The 27,976-nt window shown below is 44.0% G+C and overlaps 28 non-coding genes across 28 annotated transcripts; 15 read left to right on the top strand and 13 right to left on the bottom strand.

The window, feature by feature from the left end:
* Positions 1–298: 298 nt before the first annotated feature.
* Positions 299–371, top strand: trnak-uuu (transfer RNA lysine (anticodon UUU)). The gene has a single exon. It is a non-coding gene; the product is annotated as a tRNA-Lys (tRNA).
* A 606-nt stretch (positions 372–977) lies between these two features.
* trnaw-cca (transfer RNA tryptophan (anticodon CCA)) lies at positions 978–1,049 on the bottom strand. The gene has a single exon. It is a non-coding gene; the product is annotated as a tRNA-Trp (tRNA).
* Positions 1,050–2,219: 1,170 nt separating this feature from the next.
* Positions 2,220–2,292, top strand: trnak-uuu (transfer RNA lysine (anticodon UUU)). Its single transcript has one exon. It is a non-coding gene; the product is annotated as a tRNA-Lys (tRNA).
* Positions 2,293–2,898: 606 nt separating this feature from the next.
* Positions 2,899–2,970, bottom strand: trnaw-cca (transfer RNA tryptophan (anticodon CCA)). Its single transcript has one exon. It is a non-coding gene; the product is annotated as a tRNA-Trp (tRNA).
* A 1,173-nt stretch (positions 2,971–4,143) lies between these two features.
* Positions 4,144–4,216, top strand: trnak-uuu (transfer RNA lysine (anticodon UUU)). Its single transcript has one exon. It is a non-coding gene; the product is annotated as a tRNA-Lys (tRNA).
* Positions 4,217–4,822: 606 nt separating this feature from the next.
* Positions 4,823–4,894, bottom strand: trnaw-cca (transfer RNA tryptophan (anticodon CCA)). The gene has a single exon. It is a non-coding gene; the product is annotated as a tRNA-Trp (tRNA).
* A 1,170-nt stretch (positions 4,895–6,064) lies between these two features.
* On the top strand, positions 6,065–6,137 carry trnak-uuu (transfer RNA lysine (anticodon UUU)). The gene has a single exon. It is a non-coding gene; the product is annotated as a tRNA-Lys (tRNA).
* Positions 6,138–6,743: 606 nt separating this feature from the next.
* On the bottom strand, positions 6,744–6,815 carry trnaw-cca (transfer RNA tryptophan (anticodon CCA)). Its single transcript has one exon. It is a non-coding gene; the product is annotated as a tRNA-Trp (tRNA).
* A 1,170-nt stretch (positions 6,816–7,985) lies between these two features.
* Positions 7,986–8,058, top strand: trnak-uuu (transfer RNA lysine (anticodon UUU)). Its single transcript has one exon. It is a non-coding gene; the product is annotated as a tRNA-Lys (tRNA).
* Positions 8,059–8,664: 606 nt separating this feature from the next.
* On the bottom strand, positions 8,665–8,736 carry trnaw-cca (transfer RNA tryptophan (anticodon CCA)). Its single transcript has one exon. It is a non-coding gene; the product is annotated as a tRNA-Trp (tRNA).
* A 1,173-nt stretch (positions 8,737–9,909) lies between these two features.
* Positions 9,910–9,982, top strand: trnak-uuu (transfer RNA lysine (anticodon UUU)). The gene has a single exon. It is a non-coding gene; the product is annotated as a tRNA-Lys (tRNA).
* Positions 9,983–10,588: 606 nt separating this feature from the next.
* Positions 10,589–10,660, bottom strand: trnaw-cca (transfer RNA tryptophan (anticodon CCA)). Its single transcript has one exon. It is a non-coding gene; the product is annotated as a tRNA-Trp (tRNA).
* Positions 10,661–11,830: 1,170 nt separating this feature from the next.
* Positions 11,831–11,903, top strand: trnak-uuu (transfer RNA lysine (anticodon UUU)). Its single transcript has one exon. It is a non-coding gene; the product is annotated as a tRNA-Lys (tRNA).
* Positions 11,904–12,509: 606 nt separating this feature from the next.
* Positions 12,510–12,581, bottom strand: trnaw-cca (transfer RNA tryptophan (anticodon CCA)). Its single transcript has one exon. It is a non-coding gene; the product is annotated as a tRNA-Trp (tRNA).
* A 1,170-nt stretch (positions 12,582–13,751) lies between these two features.
* On the top strand, positions 13,752–13,824 carry trnak-uuu (transfer RNA lysine (anticodon UUU)). Its single transcript has one exon. It is a non-coding gene; the product is annotated as a tRNA-Lys (tRNA).
* Positions 13,825–14,430: 606 nt separating this feature from the next.
* On the bottom strand, positions 14,431–14,502 carry trnaw-cca (transfer RNA tryptophan (anticodon CCA)). Its single transcript has one exon. It is a non-coding gene; the product is annotated as a tRNA-Trp (tRNA).
* A 1,173-nt stretch (positions 14,503–15,675) lies between these two features.
* trnak-uuu (transfer RNA lysine (anticodon UUU)) lies at positions 15,676–15,748 on the top strand. The gene has a single exon. It is a non-coding gene; the product is annotated as a tRNA-Lys (tRNA).
* Positions 15,749–16,354: 606 nt separating this feature from the next.
* On the bottom strand, positions 16,355–16,426 carry trnaw-cca (transfer RNA tryptophan (anticodon CCA)). Its single transcript has one exon. It is a non-coding gene; the product is annotated as a tRNA-Trp (tRNA).
* A 1,170-nt stretch (positions 16,427–17,596) lies between these two features.
* trnak-uuu (transfer RNA lysine (anticodon UUU)) lies at positions 17,597–17,669 on the top strand. Its single transcript has one exon. It is a non-coding gene; the product is annotated as a tRNA-Lys (tRNA).
* A 606-nt stretch (positions 17,670–18,275) lies between these two features.
* trnaw-cca (transfer RNA tryptophan (anticodon CCA)) lies at positions 18,276–18,347 on the bottom strand. The gene has a single exon. It is a non-coding gene; the product is annotated as a tRNA-Trp (tRNA).
* A 1,173-nt stretch (positions 18,348–19,520) lies between these two features.
* Positions 19,521–19,593, top strand: trnak-uuu (transfer RNA lysine (anticodon UUU)). The gene has a single exon. It is a non-coding gene; the product is annotated as a tRNA-Lys (tRNA).
* A 606-nt stretch (positions 19,594–20,199) lies between these two features.
* Positions 20,200–20,271, bottom strand: trnaw-cca (transfer RNA tryptophan (anticodon CCA)). Its single transcript has one exon. It is a non-coding gene; the product is annotated as a tRNA-Trp (tRNA).
* A 1,173-nt stretch (positions 20,272–21,444) lies between these two features.
* Positions 21,445–21,517, top strand: trnak-uuu (transfer RNA lysine (anticodon UUU)). The gene has a single exon. It is a non-coding gene; the product is annotated as a tRNA-Lys (tRNA).
* Positions 21,518–23,366: 1,849 nt separating this feature from the next.
* trnak-uuu (transfer RNA lysine (anticodon UUU)) lies at positions 23,367–23,439 on the top strand. Its single transcript has one exon. It is a non-coding gene; the product is annotated as a tRNA-Lys (tRNA).
* Positions 23,440–24,045: 606 nt separating this feature from the next.
* On the bottom strand, positions 24,046–24,117 carry trnaw-cca (transfer RNA tryptophan (anticodon CCA)). The gene has a single exon. It is a non-coding gene; the product is annotated as a tRNA-Trp (tRNA).
* A 1,169-nt stretch (positions 24,118–25,286) lies between these two features.
* trnak-uuu (transfer RNA lysine (anticodon UUU)) lies at positions 25,287–25,359 on the top strand. The gene has a single exon. It is a non-coding gene; the product is annotated as a tRNA-Lys (tRNA).
* A 606-nt stretch (positions 25,360–25,965) lies between these two features.
* trnaw-cca (transfer RNA tryptophan (anticodon CCA)) lies at positions 25,966–26,037 on the bottom strand. Its single transcript has one exon. It is a non-coding gene; the product is annotated as a tRNA-Trp (tRNA).
* A 1,171-nt stretch (positions 26,038–27,208) lies between these two features.
* On the top strand, positions 27,209–27,281 carry trnak-uuu (transfer RNA lysine (anticodon UUU)). The gene has a single exon. It is a non-coding gene; the product is annotated as a tRNA-Lys (tRNA).
* The last annotated feature ends 695 nt before the right edge of the window (positions 27,282–27,976 follow it).

Below are 27,976 nucleotides of genomic sequence, written 5' to 3'. Positions count from 1 at the left end.
TTCAGAAGAGTGATCCTGGTAAGAACTTTCACTGGATGTGATGGTCAGAATCCTCTTGTTAGGGAACAAAATGTTGAAAACATGGCAGTTAAACGAAAATCTTAATGGTTCGATTGATCTCGGCTTAAATACTGGGACATGTTATCAGCCAGTGTGAAGGTTTAAAATTCTGGTGGCCAACCTCACCACTTGAAAGGGTTCACAAGTGCTTTGATTCTTCACATGTGTCAAACAATGGACGAGCGTTGGGAAAGGATGCCTCAAACTGCTTTTTGGGAGCGATGGCACCTTTTGCAGAGCCTGGATAGCTCAGTCGGTAGAGCATCAGACTTTTAATCTGAGGGTCCAGGGTTCAAGTCCCTGTTCAGGCGTTACCTTCTATTGGTGCTTAGGAAGAAGAGCGTTTGGCGCAAGTTGTTCAAAGCGATTAAGAGGCCCAGCTTGGATTAAGAAATTCTCAAGAGCAGAACGTTGGAAATTGCTGACTCCTTGCCAAGTATTTCCATAATTTACCAGTGGATACTTTCTCTTAGGAGATTGTCTTATGTTCAGGAAGGTCACCAGGAGATGGTATTGCCACAGGTCTTCTTATCTACAGATGAATAAAATACAAACCCCTCACCTTAGAAGGAAACTTGAAGCTTCAAACATTTCCATTTCTTACCTAGGATAAACTAGGATCCTGTCTGTCAGACCAGCTGAATCTTCTATTATGATGGCATCTAAAGACGCCTTATCAGGCCCTAACTTTTCTCAGCACGCACAGCCGGCCGAGAATGGGGAAACATGTTATAGCAGGGTGAGGATGTCTGCCTAGTAATTAGGTCGGTGAGCTGTTACCTGAGCGCTGTCATCTTTTGTCAAGAGGTTGACACAAACATGCATGGTCATCCTAGGGATTGGATGTAATTTAAAATTCTGCCCACGAACCTTCTCGGAAAAGCCAGCAACACCAGCCGCCACACACAGACAGCTCATGACCTCGACGTGATTTGAACACGCAACCTTCTGATCTGGAGTCAGACGCGCTACCGTTGCGCCACGAGGTCCTACATGGCGAGCGGTGCATGTGGCAGCACATTTTCTCTCAAGGACAAGTCACGCGCGTCATCTATTGCTCCAGGCTTCTGGAATCTGGGATAGGGCTTTTTTTTGTGCAAAGGACAAAGCAAAAGCTGATTGCATAACCTGTCTGATTCCCCCGTCCATGGAGATCAAGAGGGTTTTTCATGATCAAATAGCACTCCTCAGCTCAGTGTGTGAGTGTGAAGCTTGGACAACTTGGACCTGAGTCTTGTCTCATAGACTGGAAAGCATATGAGTATGGAGCAGTGTGGGACAATCTTTGGGATTATTTCACAACAGTCTTTGTGTCAGATGATGGGCATTCAGTGGCAAAGGTGGTATTAATCTCCATCTTCCGAGTTACATGGAGCCACGAATGCCCAAGATTGCACTACACACTGGACTTCAACGTATATAAAAATATCTATATGTATATATGAAAATACATCACTGAAAGCTCCCTTGTGCCCATTTTCTATGAAAGCATACAGTGATAAATTGCTGAAAGCCGATGCGGATGTCTTTGTCTGGTCCAGAGTGATCTATTTGATCAGGGAAGAATGCTGGAAAAGTGTGTGTGCAAAACTGTTTAAAATGTAATGAACAGTGTCGACTGCAAACCAATCTTGACCGAGTTGGTTGTATTTCTCAGTCGATAGCGCACTGGTCTTTTGATCTCAGGGTCCATGGCTTTAGTCCATGTTTGTAAATAAAGTAGACTTGAAAATGAGTCATGTGGTCTCCTTGTCTAGAAGGCCAACCTTCGTCGATAATGCTGATCTCTTTAAAGTTATTCACATACCATAGGCATATAAGACATTCACTTATCCTAGATAAGACTTTAGAGGCAGGGCTGTTCAGAAGAGTGATCCTGGTAAGAACTTTCACTGGATGTGATGGTCAGAATCCTCTTGTTAGGGAACGAAATGTTGAAAACATGGCAGTTAAACAAAAATCTTAATGGTTCGATTGATCTCGGCTTAAATACTGGGACATGTTATCAGCCAGTGTGAAGGTTTAAAATTCTGGTGGCCAACCTCACCACTTGAAAGGGTTCACAAGTGCTTTGTTTCTTCACATGTGTCTAACAATGGACGAGCGTTGGGAAAGGATGCCTCAAACTGCTTTTTGGGAGCGATGGCACCTTTTTCAGAGCCTGGATAGCTCAGTCGGTAGAGCATCAGACTTTTAATCTGAGGGTCCAGGGTTCAAGTCCCTGTTCAGGCGTTACCTTCTATTGGTGCTTAGGAAAAAGAGCGTTTGGCGCAAGTTGTTCAAAGCGATTAAGAGGCCCAGCTTGGATTAAGAAATTCTCAAGAGCAGAAAGTTGGAAATTGCTGACTCCTTGCCAAGTATTTCCATAATTTACCAGTGGATACTTTCTCTTAGGAGATTGTCTTATGTTCAGGAAGGTCACCAGGAGATGGTATTGCCACAGGTCTTCTTATCTACAGATGAATAAAATACAAACCCCTCACCTTAGAAGGAAACTTGAAGCTTCAAACATTTCCATTTCTTACCTAGGATAAACTAGGATCCTGTCTGTCAGACCAGCTGAATCTTCTATTATGATGGCATCTAAAGACGCCTTATCAGGCCCTAACGTTTCTCAACACGCACAGCCGGCCGAGAATGGGGAAACATGTTATAGCAGGCTGAGGATGTCTGCCTAGTAATTAGGTCGGTGAGCTGTTACCTGAGTGCTGTCATCTTTTGTCAAGAGGTTGACACAAACATGCATGGTCATCCTAGGGATTGGATGTAATTTAAAATTCTGCCCACGAACCTTCTCGGAAAAGCCAGCAACACCAGCTGCCACACACAGACAGCTCATGACCTCGACGTGATTTGAACACGCAACCTTCTGATCTGGAGTCAGACGCGCTACCGTTGCGCCACGAGGTCCTACATGGCTAGCGGTGCATGTGGCAGCACATTTTCTCTCAAGGACAAGTCACGCGCGTCATCTATTGCTCCAGGCTTCTGGAATCTGGGATAGGGCTTTTTTTGTGCAAAGGACAAAGCAAAAGCTGATTGCATAACCTGTCTGATTCCCCCGTCCATGGATATCAAGAGGGTTTTTCATGATCAAATAGCACTCCTCAGCTCAGTGTGTGAGTGTGAAGCTTTGACAACTTGAACCTGAGTCTTGTCTCATAGACTGGAAAGCATATGAGTATGGAGCAGTGTGGGACAATCTTTGGGATTATTTCACAACAGTCTTTGTGTCAGATGATGGGCATTCAGTGGCAAAGGTGGTATTAATCTCCATCTTCCGAGTTACACGGAGCCACGGATGCCCAAGATTGCACTACACACTGGACTTCAACGTATATAAATATATCTATATGTATATATGAAAATACATCACTGAAAGCTCCCTTGTGCCCGTTTTCTATGAAAGCATACAGTGATAAATTGCTGAAAGCCGATGCGGATGTCTTTGTCTGGTTCAGAGTGGACGATCCATTTGATCAGGGAAGTATGCTGGAAAAGTGTGTGTGCAAAACTGTTAAAAATGTAATGAACAGTGTCGACTGCAAACCAATCTTGACGGAGTTGGTTGTATTTCTCAGTCGATAGCGCACTGGTCTTTTGATCTCAGGGTCCATGGCTTTAGTCCATGTTTGTAAATAAAGTAGACTTGAAAATGAGTCATGTGGTCTCCTTGTCTAGAAGGCCAACCTTCGTCGATAATGCTGATCTCTTTAAAGTTATTCACATACCATAGGCATATAAGACATTCACTTATCCTAGATAAGACTTTAGAGGCAGGGCTGTTCAGAAGAGTGATCCTGGTAACAACTTTCACTGGATGTGATGGTCAGAATCCTCTTGTTAGGGAACAAAATGTTGAAAACATGGCAGTTAAACAGAAATCTTAACGGTTCGATTGATCTCGGCTTAAATACTGGGCCATGTTATCAGCCAGTGTGAAGGTTTAAAATTCTGGTGGCCAACCTCACCACTTGAAAGGGTTCACAAGTGCTTTGTTTCTTCACATGTGTCAAACAATGGACGAGCGTTGGGAAAGGATGCCTCAAACTGCTTTTTGGGAGCGATGGCACCTTTTGCAGAGCCTGGATAGCTCAGTTGGTAGAGCATCAGACTTTTAATCTGAGGGTCCAGGGTTCAAGTCCCTGTTCAGGCGTTACCTTCTATTGGTGCTTAGGAAGAAGAGCGTTTGGCGCAAGTTGTTCAAAGCGATTAAGAGGCCCAGCTTGGATTAAGAAATTCTCAAGAGCAGAACGTTGGAAATTGCTGACTCCTTGCCAAGTATTTCCATAATTTACCAGTGGATACTTTCTCTTAGGAGATTGTCTTATGTTCAGGAAGGTCACCAGGAGATGGTATTGCCACAGGTCTTCTTATCTACAGATGAATAAAATACAAACCCCTCACCTTAGAAGGAAACTTGAAGCTTCAAACATTTCCATTTCTTACCTAGGATAAACTAGGATCCTGTCTGTCAGACCAGCTGAATCTTCTATTATGATGGCATCTAAAGACGCCTTATCAGGCCCTAACTTTTCTCAGCACGCACAGCCGGCCGACAATGGGGAAACATGTTATAGCAGGCTGAGGATGTCTGCCTAGTAATTAGGTCGGTGAGCTGTTACCTGAGCGCTGTCATCTTTTGTCAAGAGGTTGACACAAACATGCATGGTCATCCTAGGGATTGGATGTAATTTAAAATTCTGCCCACGAACCTTCTCGGAAAAGCCAGCAACACCAGCCGCCACACACAGACAGCTCATGACCTCGACGTGATTTGAACACGCAACCTTCTGATCTGGAGTCAGACGCGCTACCGTTGCGCCACGAGGTCCTACATGGCGAGCGGTGCATGTGGCAGCACATTTTCTCTCAAGGACAAGTCACGCGCGTCATCTATTGCTCCAGGCTTCTGGAATCTGGGATAGGGCTTTTTTTTGTGCAAAGGACAAAGCAAAAGCTGATTGCATAACCTGTCTGATTCCCCCGTCCATGGATATCAAGAGGGTTTTTCATGATCAAATAGCACTCCTCAGCTCAGTGTGTGAGTGTGAAGCTTGGACAACTTGAACCTGAGTCTTGTCTCATAGACTGGAAAGCATATGAGTATGGAGCAGTGTGGGACAATCTTTGGGATTATTTCACAACAGTCTTTGTGTCAGATGATGGGCATTCAGTGGCAAAGGTGGTATTAATCTCCATCTTCCGAGTTACATGGAGCCACGAATGCCCAAGATTGCACTACACACTGGACTTCAACGTATATAAAAATATCTATATGTATATATGAAAATACATCACTGAAAGCTCCCTTGTGCCCATTTTCTATGAAAGCATACAGTGATAAATTGCTGAAAGCCGATGCGGATGTCTTTGTCTGGTCCAGAGTGATCTATTTGATCAGGGAAGAATGCTGGAAAAGTGTGTGTGCAAAACTGTTGAAAATGTAATGAACAGTGTCGACTGCAAACCAATCTTGACCGAGTTGGTTGTATTTCTCAGTCGATAGCGCACTGGTCTTTTGATCTCAGGGTCCATGGCTTTAGTCCATGTTTGTAAATAAAGTAGACTTGAAAATGAGTCATGTGGTCTCCTTGTCTAGAAGGCCAACCTTCGTCGATAATGCTGATCTCTTTAAAGTTATTCACATACCATAGGCATATAAGACATTCACTTATCCTAGATAAGACTTTAGAGGCAGGGCTGTTCAGAAGAGTGATCCTGGTAACAACTTTCACTGGATGTGATGGTCAGAATCCTCTTGTTAGGGAACGAAATGTTGAAAACATGGCAGTTAAACAAAAATCTTAATGGTTCGATTGATCTCGGCTTAAATACTGGGACATGTTATCAGCCAGTGTGAAGGTTTAAAATTCTGGTGGCCAACCTCACCACTTGAAAGGGTTCACAAGTGCTTTGTTTCTTCACATGTGTCAAACAATGGACGAGCGTTGGGAAAGGATGCCTCAAACTGCTTTTTGGGAGCGATGGCACCTTTTGCAGAGCCTGGATAGCTCAGTCGGTAGAGCATCAGACTTTTAATCTGAGGGTCCAGGGTTCAAGTCCCTGTTCAGGCATTACCTTCTATTGGTGCTTAGGAAGAAGAGCGTTTGGCGCAAGTTGTTCAAAGCGATTAAGAGGCCCAGCTTGGATTAAGAAATTCTCAAGAGCAGAACGTTGGAAATTGCTGACTCCTTGCCAAGTATTTCCATAATTTACCAGTGGATACTTTCTCTTAGGAGATTGTCTTATGTTCAGGAAGGTCACCAGGAGATGGTATTGCCACAGGTCTTCTTATCTACAGATGAATAAAATACAAACCCCTCACCTTAGAAGGAAACTTGAAGCTTCAAACATTTCCATTTCTTACCTAGGATAAACTAGGATCCTGTCTGTCAGACCAGCTGAATCTTCTATTATGATGGCATCTAAAGACGCCTTATCAGGCCCTAACTTTTCTCAGCACGCACAGCCGGCCGACAATGGGGAAACATGTTATAGCAGGGTGAGGATGTCTGCCTAGTAATTAGGTCGGTGAGCTGTTACCTGAGCGCTGTCATCTTTTGTCAAGAGGTTGACACAAACATGCATGGTCATCCTAGGGATTGGATGTAATTTAAAATTCTGCCCACGAACCTTCTCGGAAAAGCCAGCAACACCAGCCGCCACACACAGACAGCTCATGACCTCGACGTGATTTGAACACGCAACCTTCTGATCTGGAGTCAGACGCGCTACCGTTGCGCCACGAGGTCCTACATGGCGAGCGGTGCATGTGGCAGCACATTTTCTCTCAAGGACAAGTCACGCGCGTCATCTATTGCTCCAGGCTTCTGGAATCTGGGATAGGGCTTTTTTTTGTGCAAAGGACAAAGCAAAAGCTGATTGCATAACCTGTCTGATTCCCCCGTCCATGGAGATCAAGAGGGTTTTTCATGATCAAATAGCACTCCTCAGCTCAGTGTGTGAGTGTGAAGCTTGGACAACTTGGACCTGAGTCTTGTCTCATAGACTGGAAAGCATATGAGTATGGAGCAGTGTGGGACAATCTTTGGGATTATTTCACAACAGTCTTTGTGTCAGATGATGGGCATTCAGTGGCAAAGGTGGTATTAATCTCCATCTTCCGAGTTACATGGAGCCACGAATGCCCAAGATTGCACTACACACTGGACTTCAACGTATATAAAAATATCTATATGTATATATGAAAATACATCACTGAAAGCTCCCTTGTGCCCATTTTCTATGAAAGCATACAGTGATAAATTGCTGAAAGCCGATGCGGATGTCTTTGTCTGGTCCAGAGTGATCTATTTGATCAGGGAAGAATGCTGGAAAAGTGTGTGTGCAAAACTGTTTAAAATGTAATGAACAGTGTCGACTGCAAACCAATCTTGACCGAGTTGGTTGTATTTCTCAGTCGATAGCGCACTGGTCTTTTGATCTCAGGGTCCATGGCTTTAGTCCATGTTTGTAAATAAAGTAGACTTGAAAATGAGTCATGTGGTCTCCTTGTCTAGAAGGCCAACCTTCGTCGATAATGCTGATCTCTTTAAAGTTATTCACATACCATAGGCATATAAGACATTCACTTATCCTAGATAAGACTTTAGAGGCAGGGCTGTTCAGAAGAGTGATCCTGGTAACAACTTTCACTGGATGTGATGGTCAGAATCCTCTTGTTAGGGAACGAAATGTTGAAAACATGGCAGTTGAACAAAAATCTTAATGGTTCGATTGATCTCGGCTTAAATACTGGGACATGTTATCAGCCAGTGTGAAGGTTTAAAATTCTGGTGGCCAACCTCACCACTTGAAAGGGTTCACAAGTGCTTTGTTTCTTCACATGTGTCTAACAATGGACGAGCGTTGGGAAAGGATGCCTCAAACTGCTTTTTGGGAGCGATGGCACCTTTTTCAGAGCCTGGATAGCTCAGTCGGTAGAGCATCAGACTTTTAATCTGAGGGTCCAGGGTTCAAGTCCCTGTTCAGGCGTTACCTTCTATTGGTGCTTAGGAAAAAGAGCGTTTGGCGCAAGTTGTTCAAAGCGATTAAAAATCCCAGCTTGGATTAAGAAATTCTCAAGAGCAGAACGTTGGAAATTGCTGACTCCTTGCCAAGTATTTCCATAATTTACCAGTGGATACTTTCTCTTAGGAGATTGTCTTATGTTCAGGAAGGTCACCAGGAGATGGTATTGCCACAGGTCTTCTTATCTACAGATGAATAAAATACAAACCCCTCACCTTAGAAGGAAACTTGAAGCTTCAAACATTTCCATTTCTTACCTAGGATAAACTAGGATCCTGTCTGTCAGACCAGCTGAATCTTCTATTATGATGGCATCTAAAGACGCCTTATCAGGCCCTAACGTTTCTCAACACGCACAGCCGGCCGAGAATGGGGAAACATGTTATAGCAGGCTGAGGATGTCTGCCTAGTAATTAGGTCGGTGAGCTGTTACCTGAGTGCTGTCATCTTTTGTCAAGAGGTTGACACAAACATGCATGGTCATCCTAGGGATTGGATGTAATTTAAAATTCTGCCCACGAACCTTCTCGGAAAAGCCAGCAACACCAGCTGCCACACACAGACAGCTCATGACCTCGACGTGATTTGAACACGCAACCTTCTGATCTGGAGTCAGACGCGCTACCGTTGCGCCACGAGGTCCTACATGGCTAGCGGTGCATGTGGCAGCACATTTTCTCTCAAGGACAAGTCACGCGCGTCATCTATTGCTCCAGGCTTCTGGAATCTGGGATAGGGCTTTTTTTGTGCAAAGGACAAAGCAAAAGCTGATTGCATAACCTGTCTGATTCCCCCGTCCATGGATATCAAGAGGGTTTTTCATGATCAAATAGCACTCCTCAGCTCAGTGTGTGAGTGTGAAGCTTTGACAACTTGAACCTGAGTCTTGTCTCATAGACTGGAAAGCATATGAGTATGGAGCAGTGTGGGACAATCTTTGGGATTATTTCACAACAGTCTTTGTGTCAGATGATGGGCATTCAGTGGCAAAGGTGGTATTAATCTCCATCTTCCGAGTTACACGGAGCCACGGATGCCCAAGATTGCACTACACACTGGACTTCAACGTATATAAATATATCTATATGTATATATGAAAATACATCACTGAAAGCTCCCTTGTGCCCGTTTTCTATGAAAGCATACAGTGATAAATTGCTGAAAGCCGATGCGGATGTCTTTGTCTGGTTCAGAGTGGACGATCCATTTGATCAGGGAAGTATGCTGGAAAAGTGTGTGTGCAAAACTGTTAAAAATGTAATGAACAGTGTCGACTGCAAACCAATCTTGACGGAGTTGGTTGTATTTCTCAGTCGATAGCGCACTGGTCTTTTGATCTCAGGGTCCATGGCTTTAGTCCATGTTTGTAAATAAAGTAGACTTGAAAATGAGTCATGTGGTCTCCTTGTCTAGAAGGCCAACCTTCGTCGATAATGCTGATCTCTTTAAAGTTATTCACATACCATAGGCATATAAGACATTCACTTATCCTAGATAAGACTTTAGAGGCAGGGCTGTTCAGAAGAGTGATCCTGGTAACAACTTTCACTGGATGTGATGGTCAGAATCCTCTTGTTAGGGAACAAAATGTTGAAAACATGGCAGTTAAACAGAAATCTTAACGGTTCGATTGATCTCGGCTTAAATACTGGGCCATGTTATCAGCCAGTGTGAAGGTTTAAAATTCTGGTGGCCAACCTCACCACTTGAAAGGGTTCACAAGTGCTTTGTTTCTTCACATGTGTCAAACAATGGACGAGCGTTGGGAAAGGATGCCTCAAACTGCTTTTTGGGAGCGATGGCACCTTTTGCAGAGCCTGGATAGCTCAGTTGGTAGAGCATCAGACTTTTAATCTGAGGGTCCAGGGTTCAAGTCCCTGTTCAGGCGTTACCTTCTATTGGTGCTTAGGAAGAAGAGCGTTTGGCGCAAGTTGTTCAAAGCGATTAAGAGGCCCAGCTTGGATTAAGAAATTCTCAAGAGCAGAACGTTGGAAATTGCTGACTCCTTGCCAAGTATTTCCATAATTTACCAGTGGATACTTTCTCTTAGGAGATTGTCTTATGTTCAGGAAGGTCACCAGGAGATGGTATTGCCACAGGTCTTCTTATCTACAGATGAATAAAATACAAACCCCTCACCTTAGAAGGAAACTTGAAGCTTCAAACATTTCCATTTCTTACCTAGGATAAACTAGGATCCTGTCTGTCAGACCAGCTGAATCTTCTATTATGATGGCATCTAAAGACGCCTTATCAGGCCCTAACTTTTCTCAGCACGCACAGCCGGCCGACAATGGGGAAACATGTTATAGCAGGCTGAGGATGTCTGCCTAGTAATTAGGTCGGTGAGCTGTTACCTGAGCGCTGTCATCTTTTGTCAAGAGGTTGACACAAACATGCATGGTCATCCTAGGGATTGGATGTAATTTAAAATTCTGCCCACGAACCTTCTCGGAAAAGCCAGCAACACCAGCCGCCACACACAGACAGCTCATGACCTCGACGTGATTTGAACACGCAACCTTCTGATCTGGAGTCAGACGCGCTACCGTTGCGCCACGAGGTCCTACATGGCGAGCGGTGCATGTGGCAGCACATTTTCTCTCAAGGACAAGTCACGCGCGTCATCTATTGCTCCAGGCTTCTGGAATCTGGGATAGGGCTTTTTTTTGTGCAAAGGACAAAGCAAAAGCTGATTGCATAACCTGTCTGATTCCCCCGTCCATGGATATCAAGAGGGTTTTTCATGATCAAATAGCACTCCTCAGCTCAGTGTGTGAGTGTGAAGCTTGGACAACTTGAACCTGAGTCTTGTCTCATAGACTGGAAAGCATATGAGTATGGAGCAGTGTGGGACAATCTTTGGGATTATTTCACAACAGTCTTTGTGTCAGATGATGGGCATTCAGTGGCAAAGGTGGTATTAATCTCCATCTTCCGAGTTACATGGAGCCACGAATGCCCAAGATTGCACTACACACTGGACTTCAACGTATATAAAAATATCTATATGTATATATGAAAATACATCACTGAAAGCTCCCTTGTGCCCATTTTCTATGAAAGCATACAGTGATAAATTGCTGAAAGCCGATGCGGATGTCTTTGTCTGGTCCAGAGTGATCTATTTGATCAGGGAAGAATGCTGGAAAAGTGTGTGTGCAAAACTGTTGAAAATGTAATGAACAGTGTCGACTGCAAACCAATCTTGACCGAGTTGGTTGTATTTCTCAGTCGATAGCGCACTGGTCTTTTGATCTCAGGGTCCATGGCTTTAGTCCATGTTTGTAAATAAAGTAGACTTGAAAATGAGTCATGTGGTCTCCTTGTCTAGAAGGCCAACCTTCGTCGATAATGCTGATCTCTTTAAAGTTATTCACATACCATAGGCATATAAGACATTCACTTATCCTAGATAAGACTTTAGAGGCAGGGCTGTTCAGAAGAGTGATCCTGGTAACAACTTTCACTGGATGTGATGGTCAGAATCCTCTTGTTAGGGAACGAAATGTTGAAAACATGGCAGTTAAACAAAAATCTTAATGGTTCGATTGATCTCGGCTTAAATACTGGGACATGTTATCAGCCAGTGTGAAGGTTTAAAATTCTGGTGGCCAACCTCACCACTTGAAAGGGTTCACAAGTGCTTTGTTTCTTCACATGTGTCAAACAATGGACGAGCGTTGGGAAAGGATGCCTCAAACTGCTTTTTGGGAGCGATGGCACCTTTTGCAGAGCCTGGATAGCTCAGTCGGTAGAGCATCAGACTTTTAATCTGAGGGTCCAGGGTTCAAGTCCCTGTTCAGGCGTTACCTTCTATTGGTGCTTAGGAAGAAGAGCGTTTGGCGCAAGTTGTTCAAAGCGATTAAGAGGCCCAGCTTGGATTAAGAAATTCTCAAGAGCAGAACGTTGGAAATTGCTGACTCCTTGCCAAGTATTTCCATAATTTACCAGTGGATACTTTCTCTTAGGAGATTGTCTTATGTTCAGGAAGGTCACCAGGAGATGGTATTGCCACAGGTCTTCTTATCTACAGATGAATAAAATACAAACCCCTCACCTTAGAAGGAAACTTGAAGCTTCAAACATTTCCATTTCTTACCTAGGATAAACTAGGATCCTGTCTGTCAGACCAGCTGAATCTTCTATTATGATGGCATCTAAAGACGCCTTATCAGGCCCTAACTTTTCTCAGCACGCACAGCCGGCCGACAATGGGGAAACATGTTATAGCAGGGTGAGGATGTCTGCCTAGTAATTAGGTCGGTGAGCTGTTACCTGAGCGCTGTCATCTTTTGTCAAGAGGTTGACACAAACATGCATGGTCATCCTAGGGATTGGATGTAATTTAAAATTCTGCCCACGAACCTTCTCGGAAAAGCCAGCAACACCAGCCGCCACACACAGACAGCTCATGACCTCGACGTGATTTGAACACGCAACCTTCTGATCTGGAGTCAGACGCGCTACCGTTGCGCCACGAGGTCCTACATGGCGAGCGGTGCATGTGGCAGCACATTTTCTCTCAAGGACAAGTCACGCGCGTCATCTATTGCTCCAGGCTTCTGGAATCTGGGATAGGGCTTTTTTTTGTGCAAAGGACAAAGCAAAAGCTGATTGCATAACCTGTCTGATTCCCCCGTCCATGGAGATCAAGAGGGTTTTTCATGATCAAATAGCACTCCTCAGCTCAGTGTGTGAGTGTGAAGCTTGGACAACTTGGACCTGAGTCTTGTCTCATAGACTGGAAAGCATATGAGTATGGAGCAGTGTGGGACAATCTTTGGGATTATTTCACAACAGTCTTTGTGTCAGATGATGGGCATTCAGTGGCAAAGGTGGTATTAATCTCCATCTTCCGAGTTACATGGAGCCACGAATGCCCAAGATTGCACTACACACTGGACTTCAACGTATATAAAAATATCTATATGTATATATGAAAATACATCACTGAAAGCTCCCTTGTGCCCATTTTCTATGAAAGCATACAGTGATAAATTGCTGAAAGCCGATGCGGATGTCTTTGTCTGGTCCAGAGTGATCTATTTGATCAGGGAAGAATGCTGAAAAAGTGTGTGTGCAAAACTGTTGAAAATGTAATGAACAGTGTCGACTGCAAACCAATCTTGACCGAGTTGGTTGTATTTCTCAGTCGATAGCGCACTGGTCTTTTGATCTCAGGGTCCATGGCTTTAGTCCATGTTTGTAAATAAAGTAGACTTGAAAATGAGTCATGTGGTCTCCTTGTCTAGAAGGCCAACCTTCGTCGATAATGCTGATCTCTTTAAAGTTATTCACATACCATAGGCATATAAGACATTCACTTATCCTAGATAAGACTTTAGAGGCAGGGCTGTTCAGAAGAGTGATCCTGGTAACAACTTTCACTGGATGTGATGGTCAGAATCCTCTTGTTAGGGAACGAAATGTTGAAAACATGGCAGTTAAACAAAAATCTTAATGGTTCGATTGATCTCGGCTTAAATACTGGGACATGTTATCAGCCAGTGTGAAGGTTTAAAATTCTGGTGGCCAACCTCACCACTTGAAAGGGTTCACAAGTGCTTTGTTTCTTCACATGTGTCTAACAATGGACGAGCGTTGGGAAAGGATGCCTCAAACTGCTTTTTTGGAGCGATGGCACCTTTTTCAGAGCCTGGATAGCTCAGTCGGTAGAGCATCAGACTTTTAATCTGAGGGTCCAGGGTTCAAGTCCCTGTTCAGGCGTTACCTTCTATTGGTGCTTAGGAAGAAGAGCGTTTGGCGCAAGTTGTTCAAAGCGATTAAAAATCCCAGCTTGGATTAAGAAATTCTCAAGAGCAGAACGTTGGAAATTGCTGACTCCTTGCCAAGTATTTCCATAATTTACCAGTGGATACTTTCTCTTAGGAGATTGTCTTATGTTCAGGAAGGTCACCAGGAGATGGTATTGCCACAGGTCTTCTTATCTACAGATGAATAAAATACAAACCCCTCACCTTAGAAGGAAACTTGAAGCTTCAAACATTTCCATTTCTTACCTAGGATAAACTAGGATCCTGTCTGTCAGACCAGCTGAATCTTCTATTATGATGGCATCTAAAGACGCCTTATCAGGCCCTAACGTTTCTCAACACGCACAGCCGGCCGAGAATGGGGAAACATGTTATAGCAGGCTGAGGATGTCTGCCTAGTAATTAGGTCGGTGAGCTGTTACCTGAGTGCTGTCATCTTTTGTCAAGAGGGTGACACAAACATGCATGGTCATCCTAGGGATTGGATGTAATTTAAAATTCTGCCCACGAACCTTCTCGGAAAAGCCAGCAACACCAGCTGCCACACACAGACAGCTCATGACCTCGACGTGATTTGAACACGCAACCTTCTGATCTGGAGTCAGACGCGCTACCGTTGCGCCACGAGGTCCTACATGGCTAGCGGTGCATGTGGCAGCACATTTTCTCTCAAGGACAAGTCACGCGCGTCATCTATTGCTCCAGGCTTCTGGAATCTGGGATAGGGCTTTTTTTGTGCAAAGGACAAAGCAAAAGCTGATTGCATAACCTGTCTGATTCCCCCGTCCATGGATATCAAGAGGGTTTTTCATGATCAAATAGCACTCCTCAGCTCAGTGTGTGAGTGTGAAGCTTTGACAACTTGAACCTGAGTCTTGTCTCATAGACTGGAAAGCATATGAGTATGGAGCAGTGTGGGACAATCTTTGGGATTATTTCACAACAGTCTTTGTGTCAGATGATGGGCATTCAGTGGCAAAGGTGGTATTAATCTCCATCTTCCGAGTTACACGGAGCCACGGATGCCCAAGATTGCACTACACACTGGACTTCAACGTATATAAATATATCTATATGTATATATGAAAATACATCACTGAAAGCTCCCTTGTGCCCGTTTTCTATGAAAGCATACAGTGATAAATTGCTGAAAGCCGATGCGGATGTCTTTGTCTGGTTCAGAGTGGACGATCCATTTGATCAGGGAAGTATGCTGGAAAAGTGTGTGTGCAAAACTGTTAAAAATGTAATGAACAGTGTCGACTGCAAACCAATCTTGACGGAGTTGGTTGTATTTCTCAGTCGATAGCGCACTGGTCTTTTGATCTCAGGGTCCATGGCTTTAGTCCATGTTTGTAAATAAAGTAGACTTGAAAATGAGTCATGTGGTCTCCTTGTCTAGAAGGCCAACCTTCGTCGATAATGCTGATCTCTTTAAAGTTATTCACATACCATAGGCATATAAGACATTCACTTATCCTAGATAAGACTTTAGAGGCAGGGCTGTTCAGAAGAGTGATCCTGGTAACAACTTTCACTGGATGTGATGGTCAGAATCCTCTTGTTAGGGAACAAAATGTTGAAAACATGGCAGTTAAACAGAAATCTTAACGGTTCGATTGATCTCGGCTTAAATACTGGGCCATGTTATCAGCCAGTGTGAAGGTTTAAAATTCTGGTGGCCAACCTCACCACTTGAAAGGGTTCACAAGTGCTTTGTTTCTTCACATGTGTCAAACAATGGACGAGCGTTGGGAAAGGATGCCTCAAACTGCTTTTTGGGAGCGATGGCACCTTTTTCAGAGCCTGGATAGCTCAGTCGGTAGAGCATCAGACTTTTAATCTGAGGGTCCAGGGTTCAAGTCCCTGTTCAGGTGTTACCTTCTATTGGTGCTTAGGAAGAAGAGCGTTTGGCGCAAGTTGTTCAAAGCGATTAAGAGGCCCAGCTTGGATTAAGAAATTCTCAAGAGCAGAAAGTTGGAAATTGCTGATTCCTTGCCAAGTATTTCCATAATTTACCAGTGGATACTTTCTCTTAGGAGATTGTCTTATGTTCAGGAAGGTCACCAGGAGATGGTATTGCCACAGGTCTTCTTATCTACAGATGAATAAAATACAAACCCCTCACCTTAGAAGGAAACTTGAAGCTTCAAACATTTCCATTTCTTACCTAGGATAAACTAGGATCCTGTCTGTCAGACCAGCTGAATCTTCTATTATGATGGCATCTAAAGACGCCTTATCAGGCCCTAACTTTTCTCAGCACGCACAGCCGGCCGACAATGGGGAAACATGTTATAGCAGGCTGAGGATGTCTGCCTAGTAATTAGGTCGGTGAGCTGTTACCTGAGCGCTGTCATCTTTTGTCAAGAGGTTGACACAAACATGCATGGTCATCCTAGGGATTGGATGTAATTTAAAATTCTGCCCAAGAACCTTCTCGGAAAAGCCAGCAACACCAGCCGCCACACACAGACAGCTCATGACCTCGACGTGATTTGAACACGCAACCTTCTGATCTGGAGTCAGACGCGCTACCGTTGCGCCACGAGGTCCTACATGGCGAGCGGTGCATGTGGCAGCACATTTTCTCTCAAGGACAAGTCACGCGCGTCATCTATTGCTCCAGGCTTCTGGAATCTGGGATAGGGCTTTTTTTTGTGCAAAGGACAAAGCAAAAGCTGATTGCATAACCTGTCTGATTCCCCCGTCCATGGATATCAAGAGGGTTTTTCATGATCAAATAGCACTCCTCAGCTCAGTGTGTGAGTGTGAAGCTTGGACAACTTGGACCTGAGTCTTGTCTCATAGACTGGAAAGCATATGAGTATGGAGCAGTGTGGGACAATCTTTGGGATTATTTCACAACAGTCTTTGTGTCAGATGATGGGCATTCAGTGGCAAAGGTGGTATTAATCTCCATCTTCCGAGTTACATGGAGCCACGAATGCCCAAGATTGCACTACACACTGGACTTCAACGTATATAAAAATATCTATATGTATATATGAAAATACATCACTGAAAGCTCCCTTGTGCCCATTTTCTATGAAAGCATACAGTGATAAATTGCTGAAAGCCGATGCGGATGTCTTTGTCTGGTCCAGAGTGATCTATTTGATCAGGGAAGAATGCTGGAAAAGTGTGTGTGCAAAACTGTTGAAAATGTAATGAACAGTGTCGACTGCAAACCAATCTTGACCGAGTTGGTTGTATTTCTCAGTCGATAGCGCACTGGTCTTTTGATCTCAGGGTCCATGGCTTTAGTCCATGTTTGTAAATAAAGTAGACTTGAAAATGAGTCATGTGGTCTCCTTGTCTAGAAGGCCAACCTTCGTCGATAATGCTGATCTCTTTAAAGTTATTCACATACCATAGGCATATAAGACATTCACTTATCCTAGATAAGACTTTAGAGGCAGGGCTGTTCAGAAGAGTGATCCTGGTAACAACTTTCACTGGATGTGATGGTCAGAATCCTCTTGTTAGGGAACGAAATGTTGAAAACATGGCAGTTAAACAAAAATCTTAATGGTTCGATTGATCTCGGCTTAAATACTGGGACATGTTATCAGCCAGTGTGAAGGTTTAAAATTCTGGTGGCCAACCTCACCACTTGAAAGGGTTCACAAGTGCTTTGTTTCTTCACATGTGTCTAACAATGGACGAGCGTTGGGAAAGGATGCCTCAAACTGCTTTTTGGGAGCGATGGCACCTTTTTCAGAGCCTGGATAGCTCAGTCGGTAGAGCATCAGACTTTTAATCTGAGGGTCCAGGGTTCAAGTCCCTGTTCAGGCGTTACCTTCTATTGGTGCTTAGGAAGAAGAGCGTTTGGCGCAAGTTGTTCAAAGCGATTAAAAATCCCAGCTTGGATTAAGAAATTCTCAAGAGCAGAACGTTGGAAATTGCTGACTCCTTGCCAAGTATTTCCATAATTTACCAGTGGATACTTTCTCTTAGGAGATTGTCTTATGTTCAGGAAGGTCACCAGGAGATGGTATTGCCACAGGTCTTCTTATCTACAGATGAATAAAATACAAACCCCTCACCTTAGAAGGAAACTTGAAGCTTCAAACATTTCCATTTCTTACCTAGGATAAACTAGGATCCTGTCTGTCAGACCAGCTGAATCTTCTATTATGATGGCATCTAAAGACGCCTTATCAGGCCCTAACGTTTCTCAACACGCACAGCCGGCCGAGAATGGGGAAACATGTTATAGCAGGCTGAGGATGTCTGCCTAGTAATTAGGTCGGTGAGCTGTTACCTGAGCGCTGTCATCTTTTGTCAAGAGGTTGACACAAACATGCATGGTCATCCTAGGGATTGGATGTAATTTAAAATTCTGCCCACGAACCTTCTCGGAAAAGCCAGCAACACCAGCTGCCACACACAGACAGCTCATGACCTCGACGTGATTTGAACACGCAACCTTCTGATCTGGAGTCAGACGCGCTACCGTTGCGCCACGAGGTCCTACATGGCAAGCGGTGCATGTGGCAGCACATTTTCTCTCAAGGACAAGTCACGCGCGTCATCTATTGCTCCAGGCTTCTGGAATCTGGGATAGGGCTTTTTTTGTGCAAAGGACAAAGCAAAAGCTGATTGCATAACCTGTCTGATTCCCCCGTCCATGGATATCAAGAGGGTTTTTCATGATCAAATAGCACTCCTCAGCTCAGTGTGTGAGTGTGAAGCTTGGACAACTTGAACCTGAGTCTTGTCTCATAGACTGGAAAGCATATGAGTATGGAGCAGTGTGGGACAATCTTTGGGATTATTTCACAACAGTCTTTGTGTCAGATGATGGGCATTCAGTGGCAAAGGTGGTATTAATCTCCATCTTCCGAGTTACACGGAGCCACGAATGCCCAAGATTGCACTACACACTGGACTTCAACGTATATAAATATATCTATATGTATATATGAAAATACATCACTGAAAGCTCCCTTGTGCCCTTATTCTATGAAAGCATACAGTGATAAATTGCTGAAAGCCGATGCGGATGTCTTTGTCTGGTCCAGAATGGATGATCCATTTGATCAGGGAAGAATGCTGGAAAAGTGTGTGTGCAAAACTGTTGAAAATGTAATGAACAGTGTCGACTGCAAACCAATCTTGACCGAGTTGGTTGTATTTCTCAGTCGATAGCGCACTGGTCTTTTGATCTCAGGGTCCATGGCTTTAGTCCATGTTTGTAAATAAAGTAGACTTGAAAATGAGTCATGTGGTCTCCTTGTCTAGAAGGCCAACCTTCGTCGATAATGCTGATCTCTTTAAAGTTATTCACATACCATAGGCATATAAGACATTCACTTATCCTAGATAAGACTTTAGAGGCAGGGCTGTTCAGAAGAGTGATCCTGGTAACAACTTTCACTGGATGTGATGGTCAGAATCCTCTTGTTAGGGAACGAAATGTTGAAAACATGGCAGTTAAACAAAAATCTTAATGGTTCGATTGATCTCGGCTTAAATACTGGGACATGTTATCAGCCAGTGTGAAGGTTTAAAATTCTGGTGGCCAACCTCACCACTTGAAAGGGTTCACAAGTGCTTTGTTTCTTCACATGTGTCAAACAATGGACGAGCGTTGGGAAAGGATGCCTCAAACTGCTTTTTGGGAGCGATGGCACCTTTTTCAGGGCCTGGATAGCTCAGTCGGTAGAGCATCAGACTTTTAATCTGAGGGTCCAGGGTTCAAGTCCCTGTTCAGGCGTTACCTTCTATTGGTGCTTAGGAAGAAGAGCGTTTGGCGCAAGTTGTTCAAAGCGATTAAAAATCCCAGCTTGGATTAAGAAATTCTCAAGAGCAGAACGTTGGAAATTGCTGACTCCTTGCCAAGTATTTCCATAATTTACCAGTGGATACTTTCTCTTAGGAGATTGTCTTATGTTCAGGAAGGTTACCAGGAGATGGTATTGCCACAGGTCTTCTTATCTACAGATGAATAAAATACAAACCCCTCACCTTAGAAGGAAACTTGAAGCTTCAAACATTTCCATTTCTTACCTAGGATAAACTAGGATCCTGTCTGTCAGACCAGCTGAATCTTCTATTATGATGGCATCTAAAGACGCCTTATCAGGCCCTAACTTTTCTCAGCACGCACAGCCGGCCGAGAATGGGGAAACATGTTATAGCAGGCTGAGGATGTCTGCCTAGTAATTAGGTCGGTGAGCTGTTACCTGAGCGCTGTCATATTTTGTCAAGAGGTTGACACAAACATGCATGGTCATCCTAGGGATTGGATGTAATTTAAAATTCTGCCCACGAACCTTCTCGGAAAAGCCAGCAACACCAGCCGCCACACACAGACAGCTCATGACCTCGACGTGATTTGAACACGCAACCTTCTGATCTGGAGTCAGACGCGCTACCATTGCGCCACGAGGTCCTACATGGCGAGCGGTGCATGTGGCAACACATTTTCTCTCAAGGACAAGTCACGCGCGTCATCTATTGCTCCAGGCTTCTGGAATCTGGGATAGGGCTTTTTTTGTGCAAAGGACAAAGCAAAAGCTGATTGCATAACCTGTCTGATTCCCCCGTCCATGGATATCAAGAGGGTTTTTCATGATCAAATAGCACTCCTCAGCTCAGTGTGTGAGTGTGAAACTTGGACAACATGAACCTGAGTCTTGTCTCATAGACTGGAAAGCATATGAGTATGGAGCAGTGTGGGACAATCTTTGGGATTATTTCACAACAGTCTTTGTGTCAGATGATGGGCATTCAGTGGCAAAGGTGGTATTAATCTCCATCTTCCGAGTTACACGGAGCCACGAATGCCCAAGATTGCACTACACACTGGACTTCAACGTATATAAATATATCTATATGTATATATGAAAATACATCACTGAAAGCTCCCTTGTGCCCGTTTTCTATGAAAGCATACAGTGATAAATTGCTGAAAGCCGATGCGGATGTCTTTGTCTGGTCCAGAGTGGACGATCCATTTGATCAGGGAAGTATGCTGGAAAAGTGTGTGTGCAAAACTGTTGAAAATGTAATGAACAGTGTCGACTGCAAACCAATCTTGACCGAGTTGGTTGTATTTCTCAGTCGATAGCGCACTGGTCTTTTGATCTCAGGGTCCATGGCTTTAGTCCATGTTTGTAAATAAAGTAGACTTGAAAATGAGTCATGTGGTCTCCTTGTCTAGAAGGCCAACCTTCGTCGATAATGCTGATCTCTTTAAAGTTATTCACATACCATAGGCATATAAGACATTCACTTATCCTAGATAAGACTTTAGAGGCAGGGCTGTTCAGAAGAGTGATCCTGGTAACAACTTTCACTGGATGTGATGGTCAGAATCCTCTTGTTAGGGAACGAAATGTTGAAAACATGGCAGTTAAACAAAAATCTTAACGGTTCGATTGATCTCGGCTTAAATACTGGGACATGTTATCAGCCAGTGTGAAGGTTTAAAATTCTGGTGGCCAACCTCACCACTTGAAAGGGTTCACAAGTGCTTTGTTTCCTCACATGTGTCAAACAATGGACGAGCGTTGGGAAAGGATGCCTCAAACTGCTTTTTGGGAGCGATGGCACCTTTTTCAGGGCCTGGATAGCTCAGTCGGTAGAGCATCAGACTTTTAATCTGAGGGTCCAGGGTTCAAGTCCCTGTTCAGGCGTTACCTTCTATTGGTGCTTAGGAAGAATAGCGTTTGGCACAAGTTGTTCAAAGCGATTAAAAATCCCAGCTTGGATTAAGAAATTCTCAGGAGCAGAACGTTGGAAATTGCTGACTCCTTGCCAAGTATTTCCATAATTTACCAGTGGATACTTTCTCTTAGGAGATTGTCTTATGTTCAGGAAGGTCACCAGGAGATGGTATTGCCACAGGTCTTCTTATCTACAGATGAATAAAATACAAACCCCTCACCTTAGAAGGAAACTTGAAGCTTCAAACATTTCCATTTCTTACCTAGGATAAACTAGGATCCTGTCTGTCAGACCAGCTGAATCTTCTATTATGATGGCATCTAAAGACGCCTTATCAGGACCTAACTTTTCTCAGCACGCACAGCCGGCCGAGAATGGGGAAACATGTTATAGCAGGCTGAGGATGTCTGCCTAGTAATTAGGTCGGTGAGCTGTTACCTGAGCGCTGTCATCTTTTGTCAAGAGGTTGACACAAACATGCATGGTCATCCTAGGGATTGGATGTAATTTAAAATTCTGCCCACGAACCTTCTCGGAAAAGCCAGCAACACCAGCCGCCACACACAGACAGCTCATGACCTCGACGTGATTTGAACACGCAACCTTCTGATCTGAAGTCAGACGCGCTACCGTTGCGCCACGAGGTCCTACATGGCCAGCAGTGCATGTGGCAGCACATTTTCTCTCAAGGACAGGTCACGCGCGTCATCTATTGCTCCAGGCTTCTGGAATCTGGGATAGGGTTTTTTTTTTGTGCAAAGGACAAAGCAAAAGCTGATTGCATAACCTGTCTGATTCCCCCGTCCATGGATATCAAGAGGGTTTTTCATGATCAAATAGCACTCCTCAGCTCAGTGTGTGAGTGTGAAGCTTGGACAACTTGGACCTGAGTCTTGTCTCATAGACTGGAAAGCATATGAGTATGGAGCAGTGTGGGACAATCTTTGGGATTATTTCACAACAGTCTTTGTGTCAGATGATGGGCATTCAGTGGCAAAGGTGGTATTAATCTCCATCTTCCGAGTTACACGGAGCCACGAATGCCCAAGATTGCACTACACACTGGACTTCAACGTAAATAAATATATCTATATGTATATATGAAAATACATCACTGAAAGCTCCCTTGTGCCCGTTTTCTATGAAAGCATACAGTGATAAATTGCTGAAAGCCGATGCGGATGTCTTTGTCTGGTCCAGAGTGATCTATTTGATCAGGGAAGTATGCTGGAAAAGTGTGTGTGCAAAACTGTTGAAAATGTGATGAACAGTGTCGACTGCAAACCAATCTTGACCGAGTTGGTTGTATTTCTCAGTCGATAGCGCACTGGTCTTTTGATCTCAGGGTCCATGGCTTTAGTCCATGTTTGTAAATAAAGTAGACTTGAAAATGAGTCATGTGGTCTCCTTGTCTAGAAGGCCAACCTTCGTCGATAATGCTGATCTCTTTAAAGTTATTCACATACCATAGGCATATAAGACATTCACTTATCCTAGATAAGACTTTAGAGGCAGGGCTGTTCAAAAGAGTGATCCTGGTAACAACTTTCACTGGATGTGATGGTCAGAATCCTCTTGTTAGGGAACGAAATGTTGAAAACATGGCAGTTAAACAAAAATCTTAACGGTTCGATTGATCTCGGCTTAAATACTGGGACATGTTATCAGCCAGTGTGAAGGTTTAAAATTCTGGTGGCCAACCTCACAACTTGAAAGAGTTCACAAGTGCTTTGTTTCTTCACATGTGTCAAACAATGGACGAGCGTTGGGAAAGGATGCCTCAAACTGCTTTTTGGGAGCGATGGCACCCTTTTCAGAGCCTGGATAGCTCAGTCGGTAGAGCATCAGACTTTTTATCTGAGGGTCCAGGGTTCAAGTCCCTGTTCAGGCGTTACCTTCTATTGGTGCTTAGGAAGAAGAGCGTTTGGCGCAAGTTGTTCAAAGCGATTAAAAATCCCAGCTTGGATTAAGAAATTCTCAAGAGCAGAACGTTGGAAATTGCTGACTCCTTGCCAAGTATTTCCATAATTTACCAGTGGATACTTTCTCTTAGGAGATTGTCTTATGTTCAGGAAGGTCACCAGGAGATGGTATTGCCACAGGTCTTCTTTTCTACAGATGAATAAAATACAAACCCCTCACCTTAGAAGGAAATTTGAAGCTTCAAACATTTCCATTTCTTACCTAGGATAAACTAGGATCCTGTCTGTCAGACCAGCTGAATCTTCTATTATGATGGCATCTAAAGACGCCTTATCAGGCCCTAACTTTTCTCAGCACGCACAGCCGGCCGAGAATGGGGAAACATGTTATAGCAGGCTGAGGATGTCTGCCTAGTAATTAGGTCGGTGAGCTGTTACCTGAGCGCTGTCATCTTTTGTCAAGAGGTTGACACAAACATGCATGGTCATCCTAGGGATTGGATGTAATTTAAAATTCTGCCCACGAACCTTCTCGGAAAAGCCAGCAACACCAGCCGCCACACACAGACAGCTCATGACCTCGACGTGATTTGAACACGCAACCTTCTGATCTGGAGTCAGACGCGCTACCGTTGCGCCACGAGGTCCTACATGGCGAGCGGTGCATGTGGCAACACTTTTTCTCTCAAGGACAAGTCACGCGCGTCATCTATTGCTCCAGGCTTCTGGAATCTGGGATAGGGCTTTTTTTGTGCAAAGGACAAAGCAAAAGCTGATTGCATAACCTGTCTGATTCCCCCGTCCATGGATATCAAGAGGGTTTTTCATGATCAAATAGCACTCCTCAGCTCAGTGTGTGAGTGTGAAACTTGGACAACTTGAACCTGAGTCTTGTCTCATAGACTGGAAAGCATATGAGTATGGAGCAGTGTGGGACAATCTTTGGGATTATTTCACAACAGTCTTTGTGTCAGATGATGGGCATTCAGTGGCAAAGGTGGTATTAATCTCCATCTTCCGAGTTACACGGAGCCACGAATGCCCAAGATTGCACTACACACTGGACTTCAACGTATATAAATATATCTATATGTATATATGAAAATACATCACTGAAAGCTCCCTTGTGCCCGTTTTCTATGAAAGCATACAGTGATAAATTGCTGAAAGCCGATGCGGATGTCTTTGTCTGGTCCAGAGTGATCTATTTGATCAGGGAAGTATGCTGGAAAAGTGTGTGTGCAAAACTGTTGAAAATGTGATGAACAGTGTCGACTGCAAACCAATCTTGACCGAGTTGGTTGTATTTCTCAGTCGATAGCGCACTGGTCTTTTGATCTCAGGGTCCATGGCTTTAGTCCATGTTTGTAAATAAAGTAGACTTGAAAATGAGTCATGTGGTCTCCTTGTCTAGAAGGCCAACCTTCGTCGATAATGCTGATCTCTTTAAAGTTATTCACATACCATAGGCATATAAGACATTCACTTATCCTAGATAAGACTTTAGAGGCAGGGCTGTTCAGAAGAGTGATCCTGGTAACAACTTTCACTGGATGTGATGGTCAGAATCCTCTTGTTAGGGAACGAAATGTTGAAAACATGGCAGTTAAACAAAAATCTTAACGGTTCGATTGATCTCGGCTTAAATACTGGGACATGTTATCAGCCAGTGTGAAGGTTTAAAATTCTGGTGGCCAACCTCACCACTTGAAAGGGTTCACAAGTGCTTTGTTTCTTCACATGTGTCAAACAATGGACGAGCGTTGGGAAAGGATGCCTCAAACTGCTTTTTGGGAGCGATGGCACCTTTTTCAGAGCCTGGATAGCTCAGTCGGTAGAGCATCAGACTTTTAATCTGAGGGTCCAGGGTTCAAGTCCCTGTTCAGGTGTTACCTTCTATTGGTGCTTAGGAAGAAGAGCATTTGGCGCAAGTTGTTCAAAGCGATTAAAAATCCCAGCTTGGATTAAGAAATTCTCAAGAGCAGAACGTTGGAAATTGCTGACTCCTTGCCAAGTATTTCCATAATTTACCAGTGGATACTTTCTCTTAGGAGATTGTCTTATGTTCAGGAAGGTCACCAGGCGATGGTATTGCCACAGGTCTTCTTTTCTACAGATGAATAAAATACAAACCCCTCACCTTAGAAGGAAACTTGAAGCTTCGAACATTTTCATTTCTTACCTAGGATAAACTAGGATCCTGTCTGTCAGACCAGCTGAATCTTCTATTATGACGGCATCTAAAGACGCCTTATCAGGCCCTAACTTTTCTCAGCACGCACAGCCGGCCGAGAATGGCGAAACATGTTATAGCAGGCTGAGGATGTCTGCCTAGTAATTAGGTCGGTGAGCTGTTACCTGAGCGCTGTCATCTTTTGTCAAGAGGTTGACACAAACATGCATGGTCATCCTAGGGATTGGATGTAATTTAAAATTCTGCCCACGAACCTTCTCGGAAAAGCCAGCAACACCAGCCGCCACACACAGACAGCTCATGACCTCGACGTGATTTGAACACGCAACCTTCTGATCTGGAGTCAGACGCGCTACCGTTGCGCCACGAGGTCCTACATGGCCAGCGGTGCATGTGGCAGCACATTTTCTCTCAAGGACAGGTCACGCGCGTCATCTATTGCTCCAGGCTTCTGGAATCTGGGATAGGGTTTTTTTTTTGTGCAAAGGACAAAGCAAAAGCTGATTGCATAACCTGTCTGATTCCCCCGTCCATGGATATCAAGAGGGTTTTTCATGATCAAATAGCACTCCTCAGCTCAGTGTGTGAGTGTGAAGCTTGGACAACTTGGACCTGAGTCTTGTCTCATAGACTGGAAAGCATATGAGTATGGAGCAGTGTGGGACAATCTTTGGGATTATTTCACAACAGTCTTTGTGTCAGATGATGGGCATTCAGTGGCAAAGGTGGTATTAATCTCCATCTTCCGAGTTACACGGAGCCACGAATGCCCAAGATTGCACTACACACTGGACTTCAACGTAAATAAATATATCTATATGTATATATGAAAATACATCACTGAAAGCTCCCTTGTGCCCGTTTTCTATGAAAGCATACAGTGATAAATTGCTGAAAGCCGATGCGGATGTCTTTGTCTGGTCCAGAGTGATCTATTTGATCAGGGAAGTATGCTGGAAAAGTGTGTGTGCAAAACTGTTGAAAATGTGATGAACAGTGTCGACTGCAAACCAATCTTGACCGAGTTGGTTGTATTTCTCAGTCGATAGCGCACTGGTCTTTTGATCTCAGGGTCCATGGCTTTAGTCCATGTTTGTAAATAAAGTAGACTTGAAAATGAGTCATGTGGTCTCCTTGTCTAGAAGGCCAACCTTCGTCGATAATGCTGATCTCTTTAAAGTTATTCACATACCATAGGCATATAAGACATTCACTTATCCTAGATAAGACTTTAGAGGCAGGGCTGTTCAGAAGAGTGATCCTGGTAACAACTTTCACTGGATGTGATGGTCAGAATCCTCTTGTTAGGGAACGAAATGTTGAAAACATGGCAGTTAAACAAAAATCTTAACGGTTCGATTGATCTCGGCTTAAATACTGGGACATGTTATCAGCCAGTGTGAAGGTTTAAAATTCTGGTGGCCAACCTCACCACTTGAAAGGGTTCACAAGTGCTTTGTTTCTTCACATGTGTCAAACAATGGACGAGCGTTGGGAAAGGATGCCTCAAACTGCTTTTTGGGAGCGATGGCACCCTTTTCAGAGCCTGGATAGCTCAGTCGGTAGAGCATCAGACTTTTAATCTGAGGGTCCAGGGTTCAAGTCCCTGTTCAGGTGTTACCTTCTATTGGTGCTTAGGAAGAAGAGCGTTTGGCGCAAGTTGTTCAAAGCGATTAAAAATCCCAGCTTGGATTAAGAAATTCTCAAGAGCAGAACGTTGGAAATTGCTGACTCCTTGCCAAGTATTTCCATAATTTACCAGTGGATACTTTCTCTTAGGAGATTGTCTTATGTTCAGGAAGGTCACCAGGAGATGGTATTGCCACAGGTCTTCTTTTCTACAGATGAATAAAATAAAAACCCCTCACCTTAGAAGGAAACTTGAAGCTTCAAACATTTCCATTTCTTACCTAGGATAAACTAGGATCCTGTCTGTCAGACCAGCTGAATCTTCTATTATGATGGCATCTAAAGACGCCTTATCAGGCCCTAACTTTTCTCAGCACGCAAAGCCAGCCGAGAATGGGGAAACATGTTATAGCAGGCTGAGGATGTCTGCCTAGTAATTAGGTCGGTGAGCTGTTACCTGAGCGCTGTCATCTTTTGTCAAGAGGTTGACACAAACATGCATGGTCATCCTAGGGATTGGATGTAATTTAAAATTCTGCCCACGAACCTTCTCGGAAAAGCCAGCAACACCAGCCGCCACACACAGACAGCTCATGACCTCGACGTGATTTGAACACGCAACCTTCTGATCTGAAGTCAGACGCGCTACCGTTGCGCCACGAGGTCCTACATGGCCAGCAGTG

The sequence above is a fragment of the Clarias gariepinus genome, chromosome 5 (genome assembly GCF_024256425.1).
Source record: "Clarias gariepinus isolate MV-2021 ecotype Netherlands chromosome 5, CGAR_prim_01v2, whole genome shotgun sequence".
Classification (NCBI taxonomy): domain Eukaryota; kingdom Metazoa; phylum Chordata; class Actinopteri; order Siluriformes; family Clariidae; genus Clarias; species Clarias gariepinus.
This window is presented reverse-complemented; position numbering and strand designations above follow the sequence as displayed.